Source organism: Moschus berezovskii, chromosome Y (assembly GCF_049115385.1).
Source record: "Moschus berezovskii isolate FMDL1 chromosome Y, NW_MosBer_1.0, whole genome shotgun sequence".
Taxonomy (NCBI): domain Eukaryota; kingdom Metazoa; phylum Chordata; class Mammalia; order Artiodactyla; family Moschidae; genus Moschus; species Moschus berezovskii.
The window spans coordinates 3176709-3193434 of NC_142489.1; positions in this window are offsets into that span (position 1 = coordinate 3176709).

Here is a 16726-nt window from a genome sequence, read left to right on the forward strand (position 1 = left end):
GGAGGAGGAGAAGATGGAGAAGGAGGAGGAGATGGAGAAGGAGGAGGAGAAGGAGGAGGAGAAGATGGAGAAGGAGGAGGAGGAGGAGAAGATGGAGAAGGAGGAGGAGAAGATGGAGAAGGAGGAGGAGGAGGAGAAGGTGGAGAAGGAGGAGGAGGAGGAGAAGATGGAGAAGGAGGAGGAGGAGGAGAAGATGGAGAAGGAGGAGGAGGAGGAGAAGATGGAGATGGAGGAGGAGAAGATGGAGAAGGAGGAGGAGATGGAGAAGGAGGAGGAGGAGGAGGAGAAGATGGAGAAGGAGGAGGAGGAGGAGGAGGAAGGAGAGAGGAGGAATGGAGAAGGAGGAGGAGGAGAATAGGGGATACATGGAGGACTAGTTGCACATGCTGATCGAGCGTGATTTGATGCAGCAGATGGAGGATGAGACCCTTGCGAACGTGATGGTAGACGGCTGATGCGGGCGCAAGGCCTGCTTGCCATTCTGCTCCCCTTGCCGTGTGGCCCCATTCTTGCTCAACCTCCTTCTTCCCCTCTTGGCCTCCCCTCTGTGCCCCCCTCTCTCTCATCCTTCTCCCCCCTTACAAGGACCTGAAGCACATGCAATGAGAACCCACCCCTGTGACAGCACTCTGCATCGATCATCTTTACAAAGACCCCCAACTCCAATCACAGGCCCATTCTTACGTTCCAGGGATGCGGGCTGCTTCATATGAATGTGGGGTCACAGGATCCTCTCCCTGGATCGTTTCCAGGGGACAGACACTTGCGGATCAATGACAAATCTCCCCCCGTACATCGCCGATGGAGGGAGTTCCAAGCATGAACAGCTGTATACGGACCAGGAACTTTGCTGGGACAATCATAGGCGCCAAAGTCGAGATGCCCAGGTTTGAAGATCCCACACCAGACGGTTTGAGGGTCTTGCAGAACGAAACAGATCTCGACAGTTCTGAAAGTGACAAAGGAGACAGCCCTTCTTTGGGCTTTTTGTGTGTTTTTCCTATTCCCATTTTGCTATGAAACAGCTGGCTCACTGGAAAAGATCCTGATGCTGGGAAAGATTGAGGGCAGGAGCAGAAGTAGGTGGCACAGGATGACACGGTTGGACTGCATCACTGACTCGACACACATGACTTTGAGCAAACTCCGGGAGGTGGTGAAGGACACGGAAGCCTGGCGTGCTGCAGTCCATGGGGTCGCAAAGACAGACACGACTCACCAATGGAACGACAACAACGCCAAGTCAGAAGGCTATTTGCATACAACCGAGATCCTTTCTGATTTTTCATACCAGGACAAATACACTCACATTTTACTAATGCCGTATTTAATTTTAATATTTTTTATTATGGTAAAATACAACACACAATTGTATCCTGTAAAATATACCTTCAGTTCAGTTCAGTTCAGTCGCTCAGTCGTGTCCGACTCTCCGCGACCCCATGAACCACAGCACGCCAGGCCTCCCTGTCCATCACCAACTCCCGGAGCTCATTCAAACTCATGTCCACAGAGTCGGTGATGCCATCCAGCCGTCTCATTCTCTGTCGTCCCCGTCTCCTCCCGCCCCCAACCTTTCCCAGCATCAGAGTCCTTTCCAGTGAGTCAACTCGTCGCATGAGGTGGCCAAAGTATTGCAGTTCAGCTTTAGCATCAGTCCCTCCAATGAACATCCAGGATTGATCTCCTTTAGAATGGACTGGTTGGATCTCCTTGCAGTACAAGGAGTCTCAAGAGTCTTCTCCAGCACCACAGCTCAAAAGCATCGATTCTTCGGCAATCACCCTTCTTCACAGTCCAACTCTCACATCCATACATGACCACGGGAAAAACCATAGCCTTGACTAGACGGACCTCGGTTGGCAAACTAATATCTCTGCTTTTTAATATGCTATCTAGGCTGGTCATAACTTTCCTTCCAAGGAGCAAGCGTCTTTTAATTTCATGGCTGCAATCAGCATCTGCAGTGATTTTGGAGCCCCAAAAAATAAAGTCTGACACTGTTTCCACTGTTTTTCCATCTATTTTGCATGAAGTGATGGGACCGGATGCCATGATCTTTGTTTTCTGAATGTTGAGCTTCAAGCCAACCTTTCCACTCTCCTCTTTCACTGTCGTCAAGAGGCTTTGAGTTCCTCTTCACTTTCTGCCATAAGGGTGGTGTCATCTGCATATCTGAGATTATTGATATTTCTCCCGGCAATCTTGATTCCAGCTGGTGCTTCTTCCAGCCCAGCGTTCCTCATGATATACTCTGCATATAAGTTAAATAAGCAAGGTGACAATATACAGCCTTGACGTACTCCTTTTCCTATTTGGAACCAGTCTGTTGTTCCACGTACAGTTCTGACTGTTGCTTCCTGACCTGCAAACAGGTTTCTCAACAGGCAGGTCTGGTGGTCTGGTATTCCCATCTCTTTCAGAACTTTCCACAGTTTATTGTGATCCACACAGTCAAAGGCTTTGGCATAGTCAATGAAGCAGAAATAGATGTTTTTCTGGAACTCTCTTGCTTTCTCCATGATCCAGCGGATGTTGGCAATTTGATCACTGGTGCCTCTGCCTTTTCTAAAACCTGCTTGGACATCTGGGAGTTCACGGTTCACATATTGCTGAAGCCTGGCTTGGAGAATTTTGAGCATGACTTTACTAGCGTCTGAGATGAGTGCAACTGTGCGGTAGTTTGAGCATTCTTTGGCATTGCCTTTCTTTGGGATTGGAATGAAAACTGACCTTACGGTATATAAAATGTATCCTAAAATTTAGCACTGAAGCAGTTTTTACCTGTATAATTCAGGTGCATTAACAGTCACACTGTTGTGTAACCCTCCCCACCATCTGTCTCCAGAAATTTTTCGACTTCCCGAAATGAAACGCTGTCCCCATGAAACACTATTTCTTCATGCCTCTCCCCTCTCCCAGTTGATCACTCTCCTAGTTTTTGTCTCTGTGAACTTAAGACTCCTGGGGACCTCTTGTAAGTGAAGTCTTGTACTGTTTGTCCCTTTGCATATCTGACATTTCGGTCACCGTCATGTCCTCAAGGTCCATCCACGTGGCATGGGTGTGCTCAGTCCCGTCAGTCACGTCCGAGGCTTTGGGACCCCACGGACTGTAGCCCGCCAGGCTCCTCTGTCCAGGCGAAAATACTGGCGTGGGTTGCCATGCCCTCCTCCAGGGCATCTTCCCGAGCCAAGGATCGGACATGCATCTCTAAAGTCTCCTGAATTGGCAGGCGACTTCTTTACCACTGTCACCACCTGGAAAGCGCCTGTACTCCAATAATTAAATTAAAATCACACGAAAAAATAGGAAGCAAAAAACCTAAAACCAACATAGGAATTCCCTGGCAGTCCACTGGTTCAGACTCTGAACTTTCATGGTTGATGGTGTTGATTTGATCCCTGGTTTGGGGGGAATTAAGATCCCGAAAGTTGCACGACGCAGCCAAACACACAAACGGAAAAATGGGCAAAGTACCTGAATTTCTCTTTCTCTGAAGAAGACATACAAACAACTACGAAGCGCACGAAAAATGCCGAGGATGTATCGATTCATTCCGATGTATGGCAGAAACCAACGCAATACTGCAAAGCGATTATCCTCCAATTAAAAATCAATAATTTTCTTAAATAGGTGCTCATCATCGTCAGTTATTACAGAAATGCAAGTCAAAACCACAGTGAGGTACTACTTCACTGCCATTCAGGATGGCAGACGCCAAAAATCAAAATCAAACAAGAAGCGCTGGTGAGAGCCTGGAGCAAGGGGCACCTTTGTGCACTGCTCTTAGGAATGTAACATGGAACATCCCCTGTGAAAAACAGCGGGACTGTCCTCAGAATACTAACACAGAATGACCGTACGATCCAGAAGCTGTCCTTCTGGGTGTGTGACTTCTAAGTGGGGACTTGGACATTTCTTTGTACACCTATGGTCACAGCAGCATTATTCACAAGACCCAAGAGTTAAATGCAACCCAAGTGCCCACTGATGGCTGGCTGGCTGGACGTGTGGATGGATGGATGGATGGATGATGGATGGATGATGGAAGGATGGATAGATGGATGGGTGGATGGATGGATGGAAGGATGATGGATGAATAGATGTATCAGTGGATGGATGGATGGACGGATGGATAGATGATGGCTGAATGGTTGGGAACATGCGTTTATACATGAATGGATGGAGGGATGGATATAACAGTGTGGTCCATGCACACGGTGGAATATCATTCAGCCTGAAAAACGAAGGGAACTCTGACACCTACTACTTCATGGATGCCCGGCGGAGGGCACAGCAACCCACTCCAGTGCTCTTAGCTGGAACTTTTCATAGACAGAGAAGGCTGGTGGGCTACAGCCCGTGGGGTTGCAGAGAGTTGGCCATGACCAAAGTGACTTAGCAGGCATAGCATTGGAGTATATGAGTTTCACAATATTCTCTGGGTTTCCTCTGCACAACAGCATAAGAATCAGACATGTGTATACACAAATCACCTTTCTCTTGAGCCTCCCTCCTACTCATCGACTGAGCAAGCTTTTGGCTAAGACACAAAAATATAGCTTGCAAAAAAATCCCACTACGCCAGCATCGGTGTGGCTCTGCGTCAGAGAGCCAGAAATATGAATTTTCAATCTAAGCTGGTCAGTAAGAAGGTAAGAGCTTGCAATAGCCACTCATGGCCACAAATGGGAAGACCCCTTCTCCACGCTCTCATCTGACACTGAAGGTTCTGGGGGGAAAATGCCTTCATTTCCTTGAATGCCGTACATGGACACTTACAAAGAAAAGAGACGACATTTATGGAGTCACCACTGAGCTATGACCCAAGGACCATGTATCTTGAGTCCTTTTTGATGGCCTGGGGGAGCATGGAACCATATTCCCATTTTACAGAGAGACACGGGAGACACGAAAAGGTCTGATGACTGACGCCCACCATAAAGCGTCCAAGCTGATACCGGAAAAGTGAAAGTGCTCATTGCTCAGTTGTGCCCGACTCTCTGTGACCCCGTGGACTGTAGCCCGCCAGGCTCCTCTGTCCATGGGATTCTCCAGGCAAGAACACTGGACCGGGCTGCCATGCCTTCCTCCAAGGGGTCTTCCCCGCCCAGGGATCAAACCCGGGTTTCCTGCAATGCAGGTAGATTCATTACCAGTGAGCCACCAGGGACTGGATCCGAGTGAGTTTTCCCCGATGGACATTATTTTGTCCTCAGTGCATCCACAATGACCTCCATCCTGAAGTTATCTGGAAGGAAAATGTCACATTCACAGCTACAGAGAAAAGAGACGCTTGTCTTTGTACGGAGGGACTAATATGTGTATAGCCCTTCCATGTTAAAATTTCAGTTCAGTCCCCAGACGGCCGTGAGACATTTCAGAGAGCCATGCCGGCGTTTTAAGGAAGAGGCTCGGGCACTTCAGAGGCGTAGAAGGCGACTGCCCAAGGCTATTCAGAGGGTGAGTTGTAACGCTCAGGAGACTCACAAGTTCTCAGTCTAAAAATCGAGCCTTCTTGAGTCATTCTGTTCCCTGCACCCAACCTCTGATCTGTTCCTGCTCCGTAAAAACCACAATGATTCAGAGGGACACTGCTGACCTTAGGAAGCGGTGGCTCAGCAGTCAAGAATCCGCCGGCCAATGCAGAAGACGCAGGTTCGATCCCCGGGTCAGGAGGATCCCCTGGAGAAGGGACTGGCCACCCACGCCAGTTATTTTTGCCTGGGAAACCCTGTGGGCAGAGGAAATGGCGGGTTACGGGCCATGGACTTGTGAAAGGGTCAGACACGATTACAACGACGCATTGTCCTTACAAGTTTACAAACATGATCGCTGCCACCTGACACATTCATGGGTGCTTTGCTGAGTCCTGCAAAAGGACGAGAGGCTGGTGGTTGGAGCCCCCGTGAGTTTCAGCTTCACAAACGCCGTGCCTATCAATCAGGGCTCGTGGATTTCGGAGAGTTTCGGCAAAACACCCCTGTTTGCTCATGTGTCATCATCCGTGAAGCAAAACAGACTTTTCAAGCCACGTTTTAAAGGACGAGTGTGCTTCCTCAAACAGAGGTTAAGCCCCAAATGGAAGCGGTTGGAAAATGCTTCCAAGTCTTGCAGCGTGCACAGGGTTGCAAGCATTATACCAAGCCAGATAGAGACGGTGTTTTCTCCAAAGTCCTTCTTGACCTGGAAGTCGAGGGGAACCGAGTGGACGCCCTTAGGAACTTTGTGTGGGCTGCTGTTATCATGCAGTCGCTCAGTCGTGTCCGACGCTTTGCGACCCCATGGACTGCAGCTCTCCAGGCTTCCCTGTCCATCACCAACTCCCAGAGTTGACTCAGACTCCTGTCCGTCAAGTCGGTGATGCCATCCAACCATCTCACCCTCTGTCGTCCCCTTCTCCTCCCGCCTTCAATCTTTCCCAGCATCAGGGTCTTTTCCAATGAGCCAGTTCTTGGCATCGGGTGGACAAAGTATTGGAGTTTCAGCTTCAGTCCTTGCAATGAATATTCAGGGTTGATTTCCTTGAGGATTGACTTGTTTGATCTCCTTGCAGTCTAAGGGACTCCCAAGAGTCGTCTCCAGCACCACGGCTCAAACGCATCCATTCTTTGGCACTCAGCCTTCTTTACGTCCGACTCTCATATCCGTCCACGACGACTGGAAACGAGGGCCGTTTGATGAAGAGTCGCGTTGGGGAAGTGAAGGTCCGTGGTCCAATGAGGGCTGGCTCATGGAAAGACCGAGAACAGTCAGGGGATTCACGGGTCTGGATCTGCAGGTCAAGTCTACAGCCAAGGAAGCTTCGGATGAAAGTGTTCTCTCTCAGCCGCTGGATCAGTCTCACTCGTCCGTATGCATCAGTATGGGCTTTCCAGGAAGACGGGCAGGGATATGCACGCACATCGAAAATAACCATCCCGGGCGTCACGATCTCCATGGATTCGTGGCATGGTTAAGAGGTAAGAGACGCTCTGGTGTCTACACCAAGTGCTTTTGTTTTATTTTATTGATCTATTTTTTATTTATGTGACGGCACCAGGCCTTGGTTGCAGAATGTGGGCTCGTCAGCCTTCGTTGAGGTATGGGCGACCTTTAGCTGGGCTGTGCAGGATCTAGGAGCTTCCCAGTTGGCACTAGTGGTAAAGACCTACTTGCCAATGCAGGACACGTAAGAGACGCAGGTTCGATCCCCGGGTCGCGAAGATCCCCTGGAGGAACTCTTTGTGACCCTCTCCAGTCACGACGCACTGAAAGGCAGGGCAACCCGGTACTCCAGTATTCATTCCTGCCTGGAGAATCTCCTGGACAGAGGAGCCTGGCAGGCTACAGTCCACGGGGTCACAGAGTCAGGCACGACTGGCTCTGTGTCAACTTTTAGCATGCATGCGGGATCGAGTGTTCTGACCAGGTTTCAAATTCGTGCTCCCTGCACCGGTAGAGACATGTCCGAGCCACCAGACCACCTGCAGGAAGTCCCTGCAAAGCCGAGGTCTAAGAGAAAACAATACTAATTTCCCAGAAACCAAACAGAGGGTGCGAAATTCTGGAATGAGAGCCATCCTTTGGTCTTCCTGGAGAGCCCGTCTATGGGCTGCGGTACAGAAGCATCTCCCATCTTTGTCGGTGGGCAGGTGCTTGCAGGAACCCTGCCTCCCTGTATCACAAGGGAAGAACAAGTCTGGCTTCACACTGGAATCGGTTTCTTTTTCCTTCAACCTTCACATTCTACTGCCTGTATATCTTCCTTGTAAGATAAGAATGTTGCCTGTAGCCTGAAATATGCAGAATAGCCCATTCTCAAGGCTCCGATCACTAACGGTGTAACGAGTTTCCATTCATACGGGGATAAGAGGTCGCAGAACAAAGAATAATGTGTTTCTTGGAGGTTTACAGGAACGTCTTGACCCGACCTAGGTGGACAGTTGCAAGAAGCAAGGATTCCAGCCCCAAAGTGTTTGCACCAGTAGCCACACCGTCTCCCCTTCTTTGTATCGAAGAAGCCTGAATTCAGTCTTGGGGAAGATGATTCTTTGGGACGCTCGTCCACCATCTCCTCGGACTGCTCAGTTTCTGAACAAAGGGCTCTACTCCTTGGCCCCAGCAACTTGTCTCTCAGTTTTTACCGGCCTGTCGTGTGGCGAGCTGTACAGGCTTGGACTCAGTAACACCTGTTCGTGTCATAAATCAGCGTGTTAATTGCGTGCGCGGGGCTGTCTCTTTGCGAGGTGTGGGAGTGAAGGCCTCCGGCTGGGATTTCCAGAGGTCCTGTTGCTGGCCCGCTTAGGAGAAGTGTTTCAGAGCCCTTCTCGGTGACAGACGCTTTAACATCTGCACAGCTGCAGACGTGTGTGCAGCGCGGCTCCCTTTGCGGGCCAGGACGAGATTCATTTCTGACAAGTCCACGGTTGCCTCAACACCACCCATCAGGCACCCCGTTGGAGTAACCCGACCCCTTTGCTACTTCTTATTGCTCTTTTTTTTAAAAAAAAATAAACCTCTGTTCGAAAAGAGACTCAGACATTCTCCGTCGCAGACTGAATCTGTTCCCAATTTCTTGTCCAAACAATGAAAAATACACAAGCGCATTTTCCCCGGGACCCCCTTCTGACCTTTTCCAAGGAAAGCGGCACCCGGCACAGAGGTCGATGCTTTCTGGACGTTTGATCTGAAGTGGAAGCCACCTGTTTCCACAACTCATCGGCTCACGCTTGACTATGCTCCCCAAAGTGGGGCTTTGCAAAGCGGACATCCCGGAAGGCTGTGGATCGCAGCTTAGGAAAACAGACAAAGCTGTTTCAAGTGTTTAAATGGCTTGTGCGAATTTGACGGTGTTAACTATGGAGATGATCGTTACCCGAGTGAAATGGGCCGTTAGACCGTCAGACATATTCCCCAGCTCCTTAGAAGCAGGAATGCTGTGTGTGTGTGTGTGTTTAGACGGAAAGAGAGGGAACGCTAGAGCAGATCCATAGACAGATGGAAGTGAGATGAGACAGATGATAGAGATAGATAAATTTAGATGAGTAGTTAGCAGGACTTGATTGGTAGGTAAGTGTAGAACACTTACTAAGTGGACAAGTTTAGATGCACGAGACGCAGATGATATGAAACGTCAGTGATGCATAAGAGTGAGGGACAAGATAGGCGACGGGCAGACCGACGCAGCATAGAGAGGAAAGATGTGCGGACGATTCCAAGGTAGAAAGATAAACGCTTGACGACTGACCAAGCGATAGATGTCTGACAGCTAGCTCGACAGGAAGAGAGAAAGCTAGCTAGCCAGCTAGACTGCCCCGTGGACTGTAGCCCCCCAGGCTCCTGTGTCCATGGGATTCTCCAGATAAAGATACTGGAGCAGGTAGCCATTCCCTTCTCCAGATAAACATACTGGAGCAGGTAGCCATTCCCTTCTCCAGGGCTTCTCCCCAACCCTACAGGAGGAGGGCCTGGCAACCCTCTCTAGGGTTCTCGCCCGGAGAATCGCAGGGACAGAGGAGCCTGGAAGGCCACATTCTGTAGGGTGGCTGGGACTCGGACATGACCGAGCGGCTAATACTTTCTACTTTCCGTCTAGTAGAGCTGGCCGCACAGGGGGTCAGGCTTGAGGGGGAGGAGGCATTTGTGGCTCTCTGTCTCAGGATGCCTACGCCCAGCACATCTTGCAACTGATGGACAAACGTCGGGAAAACTGACAGCAAGTAACGCCCAGCAGTAGCGTGGTGTGAATCCTCAGGTTTCCCCATTCAAGGCCAGTGTTCTCCACCCGTGTTGACGGGAGGCGGCTCAGCTGCTTCTGCAAAGCACTCAGAGCCTTCCCGGTGAACTGCACGGCCTTCTGTCGTCGCGTGGACACGTCAGGAGCTCTTGGGAGGACCCCCCCACCCTGAAATTCCTCCACCCGGGACCTCGAAGCCGGAAACAGCATCGAAGCTGCCCCACGGGACAGCCGGGCCCTCCCCCTGCCTCTCGCAGGGGCCCCGAAGCGCTGCGCAGTCCGGCCCCGCTGGAAAATAAACTTGTTAATGTGACCGGGATCAACCGGCGGGCTTCTCTCTGTGATCCGTTCTCGCAAACTGGATGTCATGGGCTCCACGGAATTCCGAGCGCGTCCTGATCCCACCTTCTGCCTCGTGCTCTGCCGGCTTGGGGTGGCGGGGGTGGGGAGAGCTGGAGCGCATGACATCATGCAGGCCGTTGGCACACGTTCATACAATTTGTCGTCATTCCGTCCGTGTCGTCTGGAGGCTGGAGGAGTTGCCTCTGGCGTCCCTGTGAAGTCAGGGATGTGAGAATCGCATGCTGGACGCAAAGGTGTCTGCGTGTGTGTGTGTGTGTGTGTGTGTGTGTGGTGGGGATGCATGTGTGTGTCAAGACGTGTCTGCAGTGAGTGTGGTCTGAGTAGTGAGCGTTGTGTGTGTGTGTGTGTGTGTGTGGTGGGGATGCATGTGTGTGTCAAGACGTGTCTGCAGTGAGTGTGGTCTGAGTAGTGAGGGTTGCGTGTGTGTGTGTGTGTGTGTGTGTGGTGGGGATGCATGTGTGTGTTAAGACGTGTCTGCAGTGAGTGTGGTCTGAATAGTGAGCGTTGTGTGTGTGTGTGTGTGTGTGTGTGTGTGGTGGGGATGCATGTGTGTGTCAAGACGTGTCTGCAGTGAGTGTGGTCTGAGTAGTGAGCCTTGTGTGTGTGTGTGTGTGTGTGTGGTGGGGATGCATGTGTGTGTCAAGACGTGTCTGCAGTGAGTGTGGTCTGAGTAGTGAGGGTTGCGTGTGTGTGTGTGTGTGTGTGTGTGGTGGGGATGCATGTGTGTGTTAAGACGTGTCTGCAGTGAGTGTGGTCTGAATAGTGAGCGTTGTGTGTGTGTGTGTGTGTGTGTGTGTGGTGGGGATGCATGTGTGTGTCAAGACGTGTCTGCAGTGAGTGTGGTCTGAGTAGTGAGCCTTGTGTGTGTGTGTGTGTGTGTGTGGTGGGGATGCATGTGTGTGTCAAGACGTGTCTGCAGTGAGTGTGGTCTGAGTAGTGAGGGTTGTGTGTGTGTGGGGGGGGGGGATGCATGTGTGTGTCAAGAAGTGTCTGCAGTGAGTGTGGTCTGAGTAGTGAGGGCTGTGTGTGTGTGTGTGTGTGTGTGGTGGGGATGCATGTGTGTGTCAAGACGTGTCTGCAGTGAGTGTGGTCTGAGTAGTGAGCCTTGTGTGTGTGTGTGTGTGTGTGTGGTGGGGATGCATGTGTGTGTCAAGATGTGTCTGCAGTGAGTGTGGTCTGAGTAGTGAGGGGCGTGTGTGTCTGTGTGTGTGTGTGGTGGGGATGCATGTGTGTGTCAAGACGTGTCTGCAGTGAGTGTGGTCTGAGTAGTGAGGGGCGTGTGTGTGTGTGTGTGTGTGGTGGGGATGCATGTGTGTGTCAAGACGTGTCTGCAGTGAGTGTGGTCTGAGTAGTGAGGGCTGTGTGTGTGTGTGTGTGTGTGTGTGGTGGGGATGCATGTGTGTGTCAAGACGTGTCTGCAGTGAGTGTGGTCTGAGTAGTGAGCGTTGCATGTGTGTGTGTGTGTGTGTGTGGTGGGATATGTATGTCTGTGTGGAGGGGACGCATGATGTGTGTGTGTGTGTGTGTGGTGGGGATGCATGTGTGTGTCAAGACGTGTCTGCAGTGAGTGTGGTCTGAGTAGTGAGGGTTGCGTGTGTGTGTGTGTGTGTGTGTGGGGTGGGGATGTATGTGAGTGTGGAGGGGACGCATGATGTGTGTGTGTGTGTCTGCGTGTGTGTGTGTGGTGGGGATGTATGTGTGTGTCAAGACGTGTCTGCAGTGAGTGTGGTCTGAGTAGTGAGGGCTGTGTGTGTGTGTGTGTGTGTGTGTGGTGGGGATGCATGTGTGTGTCAAGACGTGTCTGCAGTGAGTGTGGTCTGAGTAGTGAGCGTTGTGTGTGTGTGTGTGTGGTGGGGATGCATGTGTGTGTCTAGACGTGTCTGCAGTGAGTGTGGTCTGAGTAGTGAGCGTTGCGTGTGTGTGTGTGTGTGTGGTGGGGATGTGTATGTGTGTGTGGAGGGGACGCATGGTGTGTGTGTGTGTGTGTGTGTGTGTGTGTGTGGTGGGGATGCATGTGTGTGTCAAGACGTGTCTGTCAGTGAGTGTGGTCTGAGTAGTGAGCGTTGTGTGTGTGTGTGTGTGTGTGGTGGGGATGCATGTGTGTGTCAAGACGTGTCTGCAGTGAGTGTCGTCTGAGTAGTGAGCGTTGCGTGTGTGTGTGTGTGTGTGTGTGTGTGGTGGGGATGTGTATGTGTGTGTGGAGGGGACGCATGGTGTGTGTGTGTGTGTGTGTGTGTGTGTGTGGTGGGGATGCATGTGTGTGTCAAGACGTGTCTGCAGTGAGTGTGGTCTGAGTAGTGAGGGCTGTGTGTGTGTGTGTGTGTGTGTGTGGTGGGGATGCATGTGTGTGTCAAGACGTGTCTGCAGTGAGTGTGGTCTGAGTAGTGAGGGTTGCGTGTGTGTGTGTGTGTGTGCGTGTGCGCTGGCGGCGTGCATCTGCTGGGCGTGAGGTGGACATCTCCTGAGAGACCCCAGGAAAGCGCGCTGCGATCTAAGGATGCCAGAACAAGCAGAGACAAGCCCGAGAGGTCCCAAGCCAGCGGACACACTGGTCCGCAGGGGAGCCTCCAGCGGGCCCCGCTGTGCGCGCGTCGGCAGGCACAGCCGAGGCAGGTCAGAGCTTGCCCGTCCCAAGTCCCACACCGTGTCCACCGGGCAGGGGCCCCCTGCCTTTGCCTAAACGGTGTCCTAAGGCTGAGCCGGAAGCCCGGGCTTGCCAGGGAAAGGCAGCATCGTCGGCAGAACGTCCATTTCCGGAAAGCGGAAGCGAGAGTCTCAGGGTCAGCACGTCCAAAGCGAAGGGCTTCCCCGGTGGCTCAGCAGGGTGAAGAACTCGCCTGCGAAGGACGGAGTCGCGGGAGACGCGCGTTCGATCCCTGGGTGGGGAAGATCCCCTGGAGGAGGGCATGACAACCCACTCCCGTGTGCTTGCCTGGAGCCTCCCGTGGACAGAGGAGCCTGGCGGGCCACAGTCCCTGGGGTTGGAAAGAGCCAGACATGACTGAGCACGTGCGTGCACACACACACACACACACACTCGCAGACTTGACATGTGCTGTTTGCCTGACATCTAGCTTCAGCTGAGCTTCCTGCCCGTGTACGGGCCCACCACAGCCACCTGCAAAGAAAACGAACACTTTTCAAATCCACCTGCCCCCCGACAAAGTTGCAAATTGGTTTAAGCCCAAGAGAAGAAATCTCGCGCGTACACGCTCGCCCCTTCAGTCGTATCAGACTCTTTGCAGCCCGCAGAGCGGTCCGCTGGGGGCTGGCTGGCGGGGGCCATCTTCGGGCTGGCTCGTCGGGATGGGAACCTCAGAACGCGTTTGTGAACTCGCCACAAAGGAGTGTATAAAAGCAGATGAGGCATGACGGAATTAAAGTCTTTTTGAGTCGCAGGCCGGCCGTGGCACCCCGCCAGCTGCGAGGCAGCCGGCTGGCCCCGCCGACCCACGGTTCCAATTAGATGCCGGGATGACCTCATGCGGAGGGTATACTGCCCTCATATTAAAAATTCCTGGGGCGAGTGGCATTAGGGAGAAGGGAAGGAGGCGAGTGTGTGTGTGTGTGTGTGTGTGTGTGTGTGTGTCTGCGTGCATGTTTCATTTTATTTCAACACCCGCTCCGCCGGCCGGGGCCATGGCGAGAGGAAATTGCTAGGTCTCGGCTTCGTGTTTGAGTGGATGGAAGGCAGATTTACAACACATGGAAGAAACAATTAGGACGGGGGCTCCGCCGACTACAAAGTGAGGAAATAAATTCCCATAATGAGATGTGTGTGGTGGGGGGGAGCGCGGGGCAGCGGTGAGCCGCGTGCTGGCGTCCGGAGGCTGCGGAGGGTCGGCGTGGAGCTGCCCTCAGCCACACGTGGCCCACACCTTCCTCAGCTCCTCGCGCTCACGGTCTCGTGAGGCGCTCCCTGCCGCCTGGCCCCAAACTCTGGCCCAGAAATGTCACCAGAGCACACAGGGATCTGTGGCGCGAAGCCTCTAAGGTCGGCTTGGAGTCAAGGAGAGGGCAGGAGAAGGTGAGAGGCTGGGGTGTGGAGTGGCGCTTGTAATGACACTGGGCGATGTGTTTGCCTGCAAGCAGGCAGAGCCTCTCAAATGCAGAGGAACTGATCAGAGGTACCTCCCCCCGCCAAAAAAAAACAAAACAAAACACAGTGTAGGGGAATAGTATACAGCCATGAAAAGGAGGGAGGCTGGTAGCCTCCTGTAAATGGAATCACCCGCTGACTGTTCTGTGTCTGCTTCTCTCACTGAGCCTTGTGTGTTCAAGGTCCATCCACGTTTTAGCCACTGTCAGAGGCTCACTCCTTTTCATGGCTACATAATATTCCACTGTGTGCACGGACCCACCCCCCGTGCTGTTTATCCATCTATCCATCCACCCATCCATCCACCCATCCATCCACCCATCCATCCATCCACTCATCCATCCAACCACCCATCCATCCATCCACCCATCCATCCATCCACCCAACCATTCATCCACCCAACCATTCATCCATCCATCCATCCACCCACCATCCATCCATTCTCTGAGCCTTGTGTGTTCAAGGTCCATCCACGTTTTAGCCACTGTCAGAGGCTCACTCCTTTTCATGGCTACATAATACTCCACTGTGTGCACGGACCCCCCCCATGCTGTTTATCCATCTATCCATCCACCCATCCATCCACCCATCCATCCATCCATCCATCCACCCACCCATCCATCCACCCACCCATCCATCGACCCATCCATCCATCCATCCACCTGCTCATCCATCTACTCACCCCCTCCCACAGCCCCTAGCCACCATGAACCCACCTCCTGTCTCTGTGGACTTGCCTTTTCTGGACATTTCCTACAAACAGGATCACACTGTGTGTGTCCTCGTGTGTCAGCGGCTCTCACTGAGCATTGTGAGTTCACGTTGCAGCCTGTGTCAGAGCGTCACTCCTTTTCAGGGGTGCATACTATTCCGCTGTGTGGACGGACCTCATGCTGCTTATCCACCCATCCGTTGACGGATTGTCTTTTAAACCCTCTGGGCACTGTGTGACTTTCCAGCTATTTTGGAAATGGTGTCCTCGTGCCGTGGTGTCTCCCAGCAGCTGATGGGGTGAATGGAATTCATGACACACATTTCTCTCTCCATCCCATGACCTGCAGACTTGTAGTAGGGTATGGAAGCGTGGTGAATTCGAGTTGAATAGCATTCCTGCTGCATCCACCACAGGGGGCAGGATGTCCGAGTGTCCATTCTTTGGTGCATCATCCTTAATTAGAGCCTTATTGGTAGAAGCTAGCATAGCCAGCCTTTCCAGTCTCTGTAAAGACCCCCAGCTTTCTCCGTGCATGGATGGTTTAAGCACCTAAAAATGATCATCATGGCTTTCCAGGTGGCTCGGGATAAATAATCCATTTGCAGTGCAGGACATGCAGTCAGATGTGGGTTTGATCCCTGGGTGGAGAAGATCCCTTGGAGGAGGGCATGGCAACCCACTCCAGGATTCTTGCCTGGAGAATCCCATGGACAGAGGAGCCTGGTGGGCTACAGTCCCTGGGGTCCCAAAGAGTCAGACACGACTGAAGTGACTTAAAATGCATGCACTCACAAATGACCACCGCACACATTTGTTTGCTTGTGTTTGTACCATGGAGAGGGACAACTGCATAATTTATTCTGCATTTCTGAGCTCGAATTCTTTCAGGACTTCTCTGGCGGTCCAGTGGTTGTGACTTGACCTTCCAGTGCAACACGTGCATGTCTAATTCCTGCTCAGGGAACTGAGATCCCACAGGCTCTGATGACCAAAACAACGGAAGCATCAAACAGAAGCAAACATTCTAACAAAACCAACAAAGGCTTTAAAAATGACCCACATGCGTAAGTATACCAAAGTCCCCTGATGTATGTGTGAAATCAGCACAATATTGTAAAGCGCTTATCCTTCAATTCAAAAGCTCAGTCTTCATTCCAATCCCGAAGAAGGGCAATGCCAAAGAATGTTCCAACTACCACACAGTTGCACTCACCTCACACGCTAGCAAAGTCTTGCTCAAAAGTCTCCGAGCCGGGCTTCAGCAGTATGTGAATGGAGAACTACCAGTTGTTCCAGCTGGATTTAGAAAAGGCAGAGGCACCAGAGATCAGATGGCTGACATTCGCTGAATCACAGAAAAAGCAAGAGAGCTCCAGAAAAACTTCTGCTTCATTGACTACACTAACATTGATTGTGTGGATCACAACAAACTGTGGGAAATTCTTTAAAGAGATGGGAATCCCAGACCACCTGACCTGCCTCTTGAGAAACCTGTATGCAGGTCAGGAAGCAACAGTCAGAACTGGACATGGAACAACAGGCTGGTTGCAAATAGGAAAAGGAGGACGTCAAGGCTGTATATTGTCACCCTGCTTATTTAACTTATATGCAGAGTCCATCATGAGGAACGCTGGGCTGGAAGAAGCACAAGCTGGAATCAAGATTGCCGGGAGAAATATCAATAATCTCAGATATGCAGATGACACCACCCTTATGGCAAAAAGCGAAGAGGAACTCAAAAGCCTCTTGATGAAAGTGAAAGAGGAGAGTGAAAAGGTTGGCTTGAAACTCAATATTCAGAAAACAAAGATCATGGCATCTGGACCCA